Raw genomic sequence first — 13,617 nt, 5'->3', positions numbered from 1 at the left:
CTAACACTAAATCAACTGCTGTCTTTAATTAATTCAGAGTACCATTGCAACAATCTATTTGCATGCATTTACAACTTCGTTTTGGCTCAGTCCTGCGTTCTCTCCACACTAAATGTCTTGACAGTTCTTGACATCAAGGCAGAAAATCACTCCGTTAACAGGTGCACATGTTTGTCCAATATCGCGATGTGTGAGCACAACATGGTGCATCTTATCTTGTTAAGTCGCCAACACTTTACACCTGCAATAATTTATATAAGGATGAGGCCATCATACGTAGTAGAATTGACATTGCCTTCATGATGTCTCGAAGTCTTCTCGTCCTCCTGTTTTGTTTGACCTCTCAGACTCTGGCAGACAGAGAGAGAAGCCCTAATATCATCAAACACCAAGGACCGAAGGTATTTTATTTGTCTCATTTACGTTTCGTTTAAGAGTGAGTGAGTGAGTGAGTGGGTTTGGTTTATCGCCACTTTGAACAGCATTTCAGTTATATCACGACGTGTTAGATTGTTGCGATGCAGGTCTTAGACGTTTATACCTTTGCCCAGATGACGCAGCTCTACACAGAGAAATGAGGGGTCTCAGAAACTGGTGCTTATGTTTGTTTGGTGGTTCTGTCTTTTCAATAATTGTCACCGCTTTTTTATCCTTGACATCAAAAGGAATCTGTTTCGGCGGATAATCGAGGCTTTGCATTTTATGTTTCCAATTATCCAGATATCACATGACCATGCAACTGTATGAATGAGCATTGTTTTAAGCCGCAACAGTCCAACCACATCACGCTGGGTGACACGACAGATGGACTTCATTGTACCAAAGCGGGAATCCTCGGCGAACGAGCAAAAGCTTTCTGCTGTATGCTCCTCAGCCGTCACAACACTGTATGTTTTTTGTTTGACAGTTATCCAGATACGAGCAGCCTGGCGGTGTACCCTCCCACCCGCTGCACTACGTGAATCATGGGGTAGACGTTGCCTACCCCGTGGGGGTGAGTCATTTAATTCCACAGCATTTATTACGTGTAGTTATTTTCTAGACGTAGCAGTTAATGCATACTTGTTGGTGTGAGATTTGATAGAGCCACTGATATAAATCTCGCTTCACCTCATAGCAGTTGAAACAACGACCTGACAGTCATGCCACGGAATGTGAAATTTTTCTCCTAATACCTATTGTAATATCTGTCCCACTTTAGGATGCGATCGTTCGGCCACTGGGTTTACCTGCATAGCCCAGCCACATCTAAAGGGACCAACTCTAAATAACAACGTCGGCTAATATAGGAAATGTGGTCATGTTGCGAGCGCATATTCGAATCTCCAGAAATGACGTCATTATAGAGCAATGTTTCATCGTGAAGTGAACCACAATTCGTTCTTAATCGTTCTTTGCGATTTATTGCGTAGCTATCTTATATATAATTATAATACTTTTCAATGTGGAATTACAACCCAACTCATTCCTTCCCCAGGGTCGTGACTATCACAGGGAAGGAGCGCAAAGGCAGGCAGAAATAGAGCAGGAGGTAAATATTTCATTGTTAATGATACATAACCTTCACCTATTATGTTGTAACAACGCCCCACCCAATGCCAGTTCATAATGCGTGTGCTTCTGTGACTCAAAAGTGCATAATGTATATGAAATACAGTAAACTACGGTTATAACGAACACGCTTATAACGAACTGACCGATATAACGAACTTATTTTTAGCCCCGGCCATTTGTTGTATATATGCTGTATATATGCTTATAACGAACTACGGTTACAACGAACTAAAATTAGCGGTCCCCTTGAGTTCGTTATAACTGTAGTTTACTGTATAGACTTAAGACTTTTCCAGCTGTCCTCGTTGAATACATCCAATACTCTGACAGTATGTCAGACAATATGCCACTGGCCAAAAATACAGACATTTCACAGCGTTAAAAGTTATGGCTACTAGGAGAACGTACTGATTCACAGATATCAGGTGTGGTATTCTTGAACATTAAGCATATATAGTGGTATTAAACACGTGTTTTTCAGCTTTTGGAGTCCAAGCTAAACCGGGCCAAGTCATCTGCAGAAGGAAAAGATCTCGTCCGGAAGAAGCGCTTCCTTGATAAAACCGTCGCCTGGGAAAACGGAATCATCCCTTATGAAATAAGTGGCATAAGTAAGTTTGATTGTTTGTTTGTTGTTTAACGTCGGACTCAGCAGCAACATCCCATCGATATAACGGCGGTCTGTAAATAATGGACCAGACAATCCACTCATTGACACCATGAGCATCGATCTACACAATTGATGACTTACACCAACGATGTCCGCAAGCCTGACCACCCAACCCCGTTAGTCGCCTCTTACTACAAGCATAGTGGACAGCATGGGTTGCTGAAGACCTATTCTAGCCCGGATATTCACGGGTGCCTAAGTACTCATCCTCAAACGTTTCGTTCTCCCGTGGGGACTCGGGGTAAGGTTGCTTATGAGTGTGCAATGGTATTTGAAAACGTGTTTATTATTTCAAGTCGCAAGCTAACACGCTGTGATGTTGAAATACTCTTCAAAGCGACTCACTCAATAGGTAATTGATATCCTGCTGCACATTGTAGGTGCCTTATTGTATGTGTGCAATGGTATTTAAAAACGTGTTTATTATTTCATGTCGCAAGCTAACACGCTGTGATGATGAAATACTCTTCAAAGCGACTCACTCAATAGGTAATTGATATCCTGCTGCACATTGTAGGTGCCTCAGCTGAGGCGTATGTGAAGAGCGCAATGGCAACAGTCGAGCAGTACACCTGTGTCCGGTTCTTCGTCCGTAACAGCGGCGGCTACAGCGTCCCCCACAACGTCTACCTACGCTTCATATCCGGCAGCGGGTAATCTCCAGCGTAGATAGTCTGTGTTACCTTGTATTTGATTATTTCAGATTCATAATATCCATGAATGAATTTTGTGATGAATGCATTGTGTTAACAAATAACAAACTGAACACATGAAACATGCACCCATAACCACGGGGGATGTCTTCCTTCAATATCATCTGTCAACGTCTTTCTCCACCTCCATCTCTCAACATCTTTCTCCACCTCCGTCTCCCAACGTCTTTCTCCACCTCCGTCTCTCAACGTCTTTCTCTACCTCCAACTGTCATCGACTTTCTCCACCTCTATCTCCCAACATCTTTCTATACCTCCATCTCTCAACGTCTTTCTCCACCTCCATCCCCCGACGTCTTTCTCCACCTCCGTCTCCCAACGTCTTGTTCCACCTCCGTTTCTCAACGTCTTTCTCTACCTCCAACTGTCATCGACTTTCTCCACCTCCATCTCCCAACGTCTTTCTATACCTCCATCTCTCAACATCTTTCTCTACCTCCATCCCCCGACGTCTTTCTCCACCTCCGTCTCCCAATGTCTTTCTCCACCTCCGTCTCTCAACGTCTTTCTCTACCTTCATCTCTCAACGTCTTTCTCCACCTCCGTCTCTCAACGTCTTTCTCCACCTCCGTCTCTCAACGTCTTTCTCTACCTCCAACTGTCATCGACTTTCTCCACCTCCATCTCCCAACGTCTTTCTATACCTCCATCTCTCCACATTTTTCTCCACTTCTATCCCCCGACGTCTTTCTCCACCTCCGTCTCTCAACGTCTTGCTCCACCTACGTCTCTCAACGTCTTTCTCCACCTCCAACTGTCATCGACTTTCTCCACCTCCATCTCCCAACGTCTTTCTATACCTCCATCTCTCAACATCTTTCTCCACCTCCATCCCCCGACGTCTTTCTCCACCTCCGTCTCCCAACGTCTTTCTCCACCTCCGTCTCCCAACGTCTTTCTCTACCTCCATCTCTCAACGTCTTTCTCCACCTCCGTCTCTCAACGTCTTTCTCCTACTTCGTCTCTCAACATCTTTCTCCACCTCCGTCTCTCAACGTCTTTCTCCACCTCCGTCTCTCAACGTCTTTCTCCGCCTCCGTCTCTCAACGTCTTTCTCCACCTCCGTCTCCCAACGTCTTTCTCCACCTCCGTCTCTCAACGTCTTTCTCTACCTCATACTGTCTTCGACTTTCTCCACCTCCATCTCCAAACGTCTTTCTATACCTCCATCTCTCAACATCTTTCTCCACCTCCATCCCCCGACGTCTTTCTCCACCTCCATCCCCCGACGTCTTTCTCCACCTCCGTCTCTCAACGTCTTTCTCTACCTCCATCTCTCAACGTCTTTCTCCACCTCCGTCTCTCAACGTCTTTCTCCTACTTCGTCTCTCAACGTCTTTCTCCACCTCCGTCTCTCAACGTCTTTCTCTACCTCCGTCTCTCAACGTCTTTCTCCACCTCCGTCTCTCAACGTCTTTCTCCACCTCCGTCTCTCAACGTCTTTCTCCACCTCCGTCTCTCAACGTCTTTCTCTACCTCGAACTGTCATCGACTTTCTCCACCTCCGTCTCCCAACGTCTTTCTCCACTTCTATCCCCCAACGTCTTTCTCCACCTCCATCCCCCGACGTCTTTCTCCACCTCCGTCTCTCAACGTCTTTCTCCACCTCCAACTGTCATCGACTTTCTCTACCTCCATCTCCCAACGTCTTTCTATACCTCCATCTCTCAACATCTTTCTCTACCTCCATCCCCCAACGTCTTTCTCCACCTCCATCCCCCGACGTCTTTCTCCATCTCCGTCTCTCAACGTCTTTCTCCACGTCCATCCCCTGACGTCTTTCTCCACCTCCATCTCCCAACGTCTTTCTCCACCTCCACCCCCCAACGTCTTTCTCCACCTCCATCCCCCGACGTCTTTCTCTACCTCCATCCCCCAACGTCTTTCTCCACCTCCATCCTCCGATGTCTTTCTCCACCTCCGTCTCTCAACGTCTTTCTCCACCTCCATCCCCCAACATCTTTCTCCACCTCCATCCCCCGACGTCTTTCTCCACCTCCATCTCCTAACGTCTTTCTCTACCTCCAACTGTCATCGTCTTTCTCCACCTCCATCTCTCAACGTCTTTCTCCACCTCCATCTCCTAACGTCTATCTCAACTCCATCTCCCAACGTCTTTCTCCACTTAAATCTCCGAACGTCTTTCTCCACTTTCATCTCTCGACGTCATTCTCTACCTTCATCAGTCATCGTCTTTCTCCACCTCCATCCCTCAAAGTCTTTCACCGCCCCAATCTCCCAGAGTCTTTCTCTACCTTTATCTGTCAATATCATTCTCTTCCTCCATCTCACAATGTCTTTCTCTACCATCACCATCTGTCAACATTGTTCTTAGTCTTCATCAACTTCATCCTTTTGCTTCAAATACTGTTTTCATCCCTTCGTCGGTTGTGCATTTACTTCATTCATAGTTACCTGGTATGGATAAACCAAATGTAATGTTGATTCATATTCCATTTTAGTTGTTACTCGTACGTTGGACGAACCAATCGGATCCCACAAGATATATCACCATGCAACGATTATGTACGTATTACTTGAATATAATAAAAAGTAGAATACAAAAACTTTGCTGTACTTTGAAAATATACTATATCTGAAAATTTCAATTTGGGTCAGGGCAAATGTTATCAACCGGATATGAAGCCGTGCCATGCGTGTAGGAATATGTGAAGCGTTTGCCCTATGTTTTATTTCCCTCTAGTACACGGCACTCCATGAGATTATCCACGCAATGGGGGGATATCACGAACAGAGCCACTACGATAGGGACCAGAACATCCAGCTCAAGCTGAACAACGTGTTGTCAGGCAAGTAGTATATGAAGTATGCATAAGCAGCTTGACATCTGAGAGCACAGTGATGCCATCACCGCTATAGTAATGATGTAGTGCCATTACACAGATTAAAATAAATAACGCAGCAAATAAAAGAGGGTTTGTTTGATCCTGGCACAGTCAGGCTGGTTAGGCTCATTATAAACTCAGGGCCCTTGCCCCCTCTACACGCAGCCTAGATGATGATGATGATGATGATGATGATGATGATGATGATGATAATTATAATTGTATAATTATTCGTATTATGATTAACGTCCATGTGCTGACCAACTGGTAGGAGGTTCTTTATGTTACTGAAATATGATTAATAATCATATCCATAAAGACATAACATTGTGTTATATCAATTGTGCAGCCATGCCATACATACATGTTACGTGTGTACAGCCTCCATTTCGCTTTTTCCAAAACCATAACTAGCATGATGACAGCGTTCAGTATTATACTGTATTTAAGACATATACATCTTCCCGAGGCAAGAGAGTTAACCGACTTTAAAAGTCAAGTTTCAACCCTTGCGGAACTAGGCTGGAATTCCTGGACTCGACCGTGGCGCCATTAGTGGCTATTACGAGTTATATCCCTTCTATGCCTCCCCTATGGACCAATCAGATTCCACCTCTCGTAAAACTTGCATTTGCCTCAAACAAAATGGCGGCACCCAGTCAAGACGATCTGATCGATAAACAAGATCTATATTGTGATAAAACGGGTCTTACATCGCAATGTGCATCAAATAAAGTCAGCGCCTTGATTAAAAACATGGAAAGATTTGGAAAATGTCTGTTGACAACGAGTCGGCGGTGCACATGCTTTGTAAATACTGCAATCGATCGAAATCTGCATAACAGTTTACGAACCGGATTTCGATTTCGTTGCGTGATTGTGATTTGACTATGCATTGACTCGTTAGTCCAGCCAAAAATAACTCCATAATACCAGCCTAGTTCGGCAAGGGTGGAAACTGGACTTTTATGGTCAGTTAACTCACTTTCCCCGGGAAGATGAGAAATATATGACGAGTGGGAGTTGTTGATCGGACAGCCCCTCTAGTTTCCTCTCCCAGCGTGTTATAGTCGTTTATTTCTTATCTGAGATTAAATGCATTATGTACAGCCTATTAAAGGATGTTGATATAATTTAAAGTTTTAGAAATATTTACCTGTATTTAAATAATGATGACTCACTGAACACAATTCGATCCCGAAAATGTCGGACATGTCCATTTTATGAACGGGGGTTAAATGTTTTATTTCCCGCATATCCCCTCAATTGTCACGTAGATTATCTGTACCTACTCTCTCGATACTGATTGTTATATCTCTAATCTTTTAAGTGAGATCGTTCGACCATTGCGTTTATCTACGTTGCCCAGTTACATCTATTGGGAACTACTTACTAGACACTTCAATCTAAAAAATAACGTCGTCCAATTTACGACGTCATCAAGTTGCGATCGCATGTTCGTATCTCCAGAGATGACGTCTTGATGGAACAATGCTTTATCGTGACATAAACCAAGCTTCTTTCTTCAGTGTTCTTTGCGATTTATCGCGTTGCTATCATATATTTCATGATAAACAGAAGTTTTGTAAGACAGTGGGGAGACTACTGCGCCGCAAAAAGTCAAGTGCTTATACTTTCGGAATTGGAATGTTAACATCCCACTCTACCTCGCCCTTACCTCCAAACAAAACAAGACACTTAGATTTCCTTAAACAGAAATGACGGGCGTGAAACGAAAATACAATCCAACTCACCTCGATAAGAATCTTTGGCTAAGGTATTCCTTCAAAAGATGGTGTCATTTGTTAACCATGTTCATTTTTGGCAAAGGGCAGCCGACAAGGTGCACTTCCAACTGCTTATGTTCATTACTGGGAAAATATCGGGACATCTGAGGGCATATCAACCTTGAATCACATAACCTTTTATAGAAAAGTCTGATGTTTAGAAAGGTTGTGATCCATAATCAGGATGGTATATGTTGCTTATCTTCTAATGCTAAGCCTGAAAACAAGTGCATGCTTTTCGGCCATCGATTTTATAGCTAGTAGATGTTTCTAGATTTGAAGTAAGCTCTATTATCAATGAACATAAGAACCGAGTTTAATATGAGCCAGGTTGTGTTTGTTGGTATTCATGGTGGGATGTAAGTATAATGTCCCCCAGCATCACATATATGTTTATTAAACATTAAATACCATACCTCCCTCCTCACTTTTGAGAAACATGTGTCAGAGAAATATCAAATGTGTTTAATACAGCCTAGTCCTTTCCTTGTACACTTGTGTTCGTTACAGTACTGTACACTGTGAAACAAATGAGTGGGTGAGTTGGGTTTAACGCCGCTTTGAAGCTATTCTTTTGAGAATATTAAATGAAAATACAGCATGATATTTTCATCGGGTTTTCTTTCAGGACGAGAGAGCAACTTTCGATCTTTTTCCGAGATTTTTCGAAATGACTTCATCATCTATCCCTTCAATGGCCAGTCGACCATGCATTACAGTGATTTTGTAAGTATATTGTATTAAACAGATAACCATTTAAAAGACTAAAATTGGCTGTTATGAATGATTTCCAAGCCCTGACTGCTTTCAGCATCGGCATGCGCAGTCGGCGGCCAGAAGGTAGAAACTGATATTCGGAATGAAGGATATGACTGCTGTCATTTAGTATCTTACGCGCCTTTTTGACAATTTGCTACTCATAAATTTCGCCGATGTCTTGAAACTGGGTGCTTGAGATTTTGCTTGCTGTACTTAACATTTTATGTATTTTTAGATTTATTTTGAACAGACAGGCTCCCGTAGATATAAAGGTCACAGATGATTTGATACCGTTTACAGTCACAATCTGTGGTCTGTTTACAAGAAAAGATACCATCCATTTAAAAATTGTTGAATTAACAGACATGTTAGATAATTTTTGCATAAGCAGATGAGGCTGTATGGTATTAAAACAGAGGAGAAGTCAACAAACAAGATGTCTACAAATGAATTGGAAGTTTCAAGATGTTTGTGTATATTGTTTAACAGTGTAAGAGTGGCATCCTCGATAACGATTGAACAGTAACTCCCGGGCTGTCAGCTTAGCTTGGGGTAAAGTTCGAGGGTTTGAGACCTTAGACCCTTTTTTGAACCCAGGAGCACGACTGTGGTGCTGGGAATACAAAATCAGGGTGAATTGAAGCGTTTTAACACCCGATCATTGAATCCTGGAACGTCTAAGGGAAGCAGCTTCGCACATGCGACTGTGACAAGTTGTTAGAGAAAGTATACTGAGTGTGTTTTTAACGTAATTGAAATTTAAAGACCTGTTGTTAAATTAGAGTAGGTCTATTTAAACATTAGACATTCCTACAACAGTCTGTAAACAATAATCTGTGTCTGGGCAAGTTTGTGATAATAAACTGGTTCAATGAAGACTGAGGTAAGAAATGAATTTGCAACCACATGATTCCTACCATGTTTGACATGTTTTAAATGTGAGCCGATTTAAGACATTTAAAGATTTAAATGTTTTGAGTGAAATGCTATTTTAAACAATTAAACCGTGTAGAAGCGTTTTTTGAGTGGTGAAAAAATCTCTAGTACAATGTATTGTTTGGATAACATAACGGTACGTTCAGTCCTACATTGTGAAATCAATAAATAAACACACAAGGTCAATGAACAATCAACAAATTATATTTAAATACACAGCATTTGGTTTAGAATCATAAAAGGCAAAACAATGTGGCTGCAACAACATAAATATCGGGTCCTATCTCAAAAGTCTCAGCAATTTCAGTATTTGTAACAGCTGAATGTCTGGAGTGAGGCGCATGCTCTGTTCTTGAATCCATTGAAAGCAAACAGAAGGGTCAGTGTTTCCCGATAGTTATACCGTCCTCACTGGTAGATAGGTCGCAAGTTTAGTCGAAGAAAGAATCCCTAGAATCGCCCTCGTCTCGCACTTATATCGGTACAGCCACCCTTCTAGAATATACTGCCGCGAACCGCAACGTAGTTTGCCATAAGTTGATAAACAATTCATGCTCCTCACAGCGGAGCTCTCTATACACGGAGAGTATAGAAGGTGTCAAGCGCTGGGACGGAGTTGGGCTATAAACAACCAGGGGAAGTCACTCTAAATCAAGACCACTACAACAACTCAACTTCATACGAGCGCTTCAATCAATTTGCTGCCACATACAGCCATCAGAAAATGGATGCAATACACACCTCCACATAACGATACAAATATGATACTTGATGTACGTCACTACTGGCGTAGGTTTGTCATTCGTTTAATGGAGAAAAAGGAACTGTCATTCATGCGGTAAAAGTTTTAATGCTTACAGTAACTACGGAACATCTATTGTAGGGTTTCAGCAAAAACGGCTTGCCCACCATAGACCCATACTACGATGACATAGCGACGTACCGTGACGGTTTCTGGTACAGCATGAAAGAAGTGAACGAGGCGTACCAATGCACTCGTGAGTTTCTACGCGTTCTTTTGGTGAATTTCAAATTTAGGCTTCTCGTTTATTGCCCTGTTTGAGTGAATGGTTCAACCCCGCTCTGAACAGTGTTTCTGTTTTATCACGGCGTGGCACCTTAATGTAAAAGGAAAGAGATGCAACGCACGACCACATGGTCATCACCTGGAAGTGTCTTGCTTAATTACCGCATTTTCGCGGTAGGGTCATCCTACAGTATCTATAAGGTTGCACTGTAGTGATATTTCAGCGACTGCTTAATATTGAGGTGTTCGTACACTGAAACAGTGTGGGTCCGTAAGAGAAGTGGGGTAAGGTTTGATGAAATGGGGTTCAAGACTATGTCACTTAAATGGCGATGAGAATGCGAGGCGTGACTGCCTGTACTTGTCCGGACTTATAGTGCTGGCACTTTGAAATATCATGACACAGGTTTATATCGATACCCCACTCACATTAACTGACTCCGTGCCGACCTTCCTTGTTTACTTCCATCTTGTAACGTCTTTCGGTATGGCGCCGTCCGGGGATCGAACCACCGACCTTCCACTCCCCGGGCAGACGCTCTATCCACTAGGCCACAGAGGTGGTCGGACTTTGATTTGTCGTAATACTGTGGGATTATATCTTAACGTTGTCTCGTCCATGGAAATGGGGTCGGGTGGGGGAGGAGTTGGTCGTCCATGGAAATGGGGTGGGGTGGGGGGAGGGGTTGGTCTGCATGATGTTATAATTCAATTTTGATAAAAGCCATACTTACCAGGGTTTGTACACACAACATGCCCCCATCAACCGTGAATACATACGACCGCATTGCGGTGAAATAGTGACGCGCTTCTGTTCCTAATCAGGCAATGAACATTCAACGAGCCCTTCTCCGTTCTTTGTGGGAAACCGACCTCTGAATGAGTGAGTTTATGTTTTACGTCACATCGGCAGTGTTACAGCCATAGCGTGACGAGAAACCGACCTCTGAGTGAGTGAGTTTATGTTTTACGTCACATCGGCAGTGTTACAGCCATAGCGTGACGAGAAACCGTCCTCTGAGTGAGTGAGTTTATGTTTTACGTCACATCGGCAGTGTTACAGCCATATCGTGACGGGAAACCGACCTCTGAGTGAGTGAGTTTATGTTTTACGTCACATCGGCAGTGTTACAGCCATATCGTGACGAGAAACCGACCTCTGCCTGACATTGAAGGAATGTTCATAGTAGAGCCCGCAAGGTATTGGCACACTTTGAACCAGAAACATTGTCTCATTGGTCTGATCAATAGCTGAGAGTTTTATATGCAAATTGTTTCAATGGCAAGTGCTACAGGTAGGGACGGACATGCTTACCCTTTTTGCAAACACCTGGTATCATCACCGATTCTCAATGGTCCATTGATGTAATCTTCACAACTAATTTGTCCTTTGGGCCAATGGAATCTGTTTCGGCGGATAATCTAGGTTGTCTTCTTGCAATGAAGTTTATATGTTTATTGATTCGTAGATTACAAATAGTAACTACATCGCAAAGCGACCGTATATATTCACGGGTATTGGAAGAACATATAATATACTGTTGCATGGAGTTTGAATCCACATGTCACTGTTTCCTATCTTACAGAGCTCTGTACCAGCGGTATCCCCACGTGCTTGAATGACGGCTACCCCGGGTACTACGAGGGTTCGTGTGAATGTATCTGTCCCGAAGGTCTGAACCCGGCAACCAACTGCGCTACATTTCTTCCTGGATGTACGTAAGCTAGGACGTAGTCGCAAGGAACAGCATCAACACGCTATATGTTACTTTGAAAGTGGTATAACGAGTTTCTGCTATGTTTCAGTCACTGGACAGCTCATTGACCTGACAACATCTTCTAGGACCGCATCATTTGGCACTCCCAACGCCCCTTCCTCAACTATACCTGCGGGGTCGAAGTATATGTGGATCGTTAAGGTAAGTTAAGACGGCACCAAGTCACCAGAAGCCTTCGCGTCGGATGTGACCGCCTGCGTGGTCTATAGGAATGAGCGTCTGCTTTGAGAGCGGAAGGTCGGTTGCTCGAATCCCGCGCCTTAGGTTCTGACAAGTACACACACGCACGCACGCACGCCCGCACGCACACACACAGCCACACACAGACAGACACACACACACACACGTGCATGTCGCTGTTATAAGTGCAATCATTAACGCGACGTTAAGCCCCATTTCACCTTACCTCATCTCACAATACGAGAACCAGATATTTAGACAATCAAACATTAATCATTACATGTGTTAAAGCATCTAGATTTATTACCCATATTAATAACCAATTCCGTAAAAATTGTATGTGCACTTGTGCAAATATCAATTCACGCGCACCTGTGTCTTATTTACGTCATCCGGTATTGTTGACGTCACACTAGAAACGACGTCATAACTGAAGATTGTTGATTTCATTAAACAATTGTGGTTTTCTAAGACTGCGGTCGTGATTAGTAGATTTTTTCCAATTGGAAGCTCAATTTAAAAGAATCAATAAATGATGGGTAATAAAGAAATCATTACACACACATGTGGATCAAACTGATTTTACGAAACTCGTTTCGTAAAATCGATAGGACACGTACGATCGTATGATAATCTCTATATCATACTGGACAACCGACAGTCGTCAGCTATAAAAATATACACACACTGGCCATCCTGTCCTGATATCGTCGTCATAATATTTGATGTGACGTCACTGTCCGTCACTGGCCCTGTTGACATTTCGAGGTATAATAATGAGAATACTATGGCAGTAGCAAGATAAATCGTTTGTCACACACAAATATATCACCGAAAATATTTTTGGCATCGTGTGAACTCGTGATGATAAATTCTTCACGAAAGTTAATGGGTAAACGGAATTAATACGAAATCATCTGACCCTTTTCAGGCCCCTGCTGGCTCCAAGCTGTTCATATCCATCACCGACATGACGGTGACCGGTAGCGCCACCTCCTGCACTTCGCTCCTGACGGTAAAGAGGAACTTGCTGGGCCAGAACGGTACAGAGTAAGTACATCACTGACGAAAACCAGAAATAACGTACACACGTTGAACTCATTTTGAAAAAGGAACCAAGGGCTCGTCATGAAAAAACCTCGACAAAACAGAATCTATTATTATATGTATGTATGTATGTATGTATGTATGTATGTATGTATGTATGTATGTATGTATGTATGTATGTATGTATGTATGTATGTATGTATCCATCATGGGGATGTGTTTATGAATCACTACCAAATAGTGATGACACCAGGTGTCTCGAATATGTGAGCGTATCCTGCCCCATTGGTGGCGCCCGTCACAAACACAAGCAAAGGCAA

General features: G+C 43.0%; 1 pseudogene; it reads left to right on the top strand.

Annotated features, from left to right (window-relative positions):
* Positions 1 to 13,617, top strand: part of LOC139451775 (uncharacterized) — a 33,922-nt pseudogene that overhangs the window by 1,667 nt on the left and 18,638 nt on the right.

This window comes from Haliotis cracherodii, unplaced genomic scaffold (genome assembly GCF_022045235.1).
Source record: "Haliotis cracherodii isolate W230 unplaced genomic scaffold, xgHalCrac1.p SCAF_9, whole genome shotgun sequence".
NCBI lineage: Eukaryota > Metazoa > Mollusca > Gastropoda > Lepetellida > Haliotidae > Haliotis > Haliotis cracherodii.
Note: the sequence above shows the minus strand (reverse complement) of the source record. Positions and strands in the feature narration are given on the sequence as shown.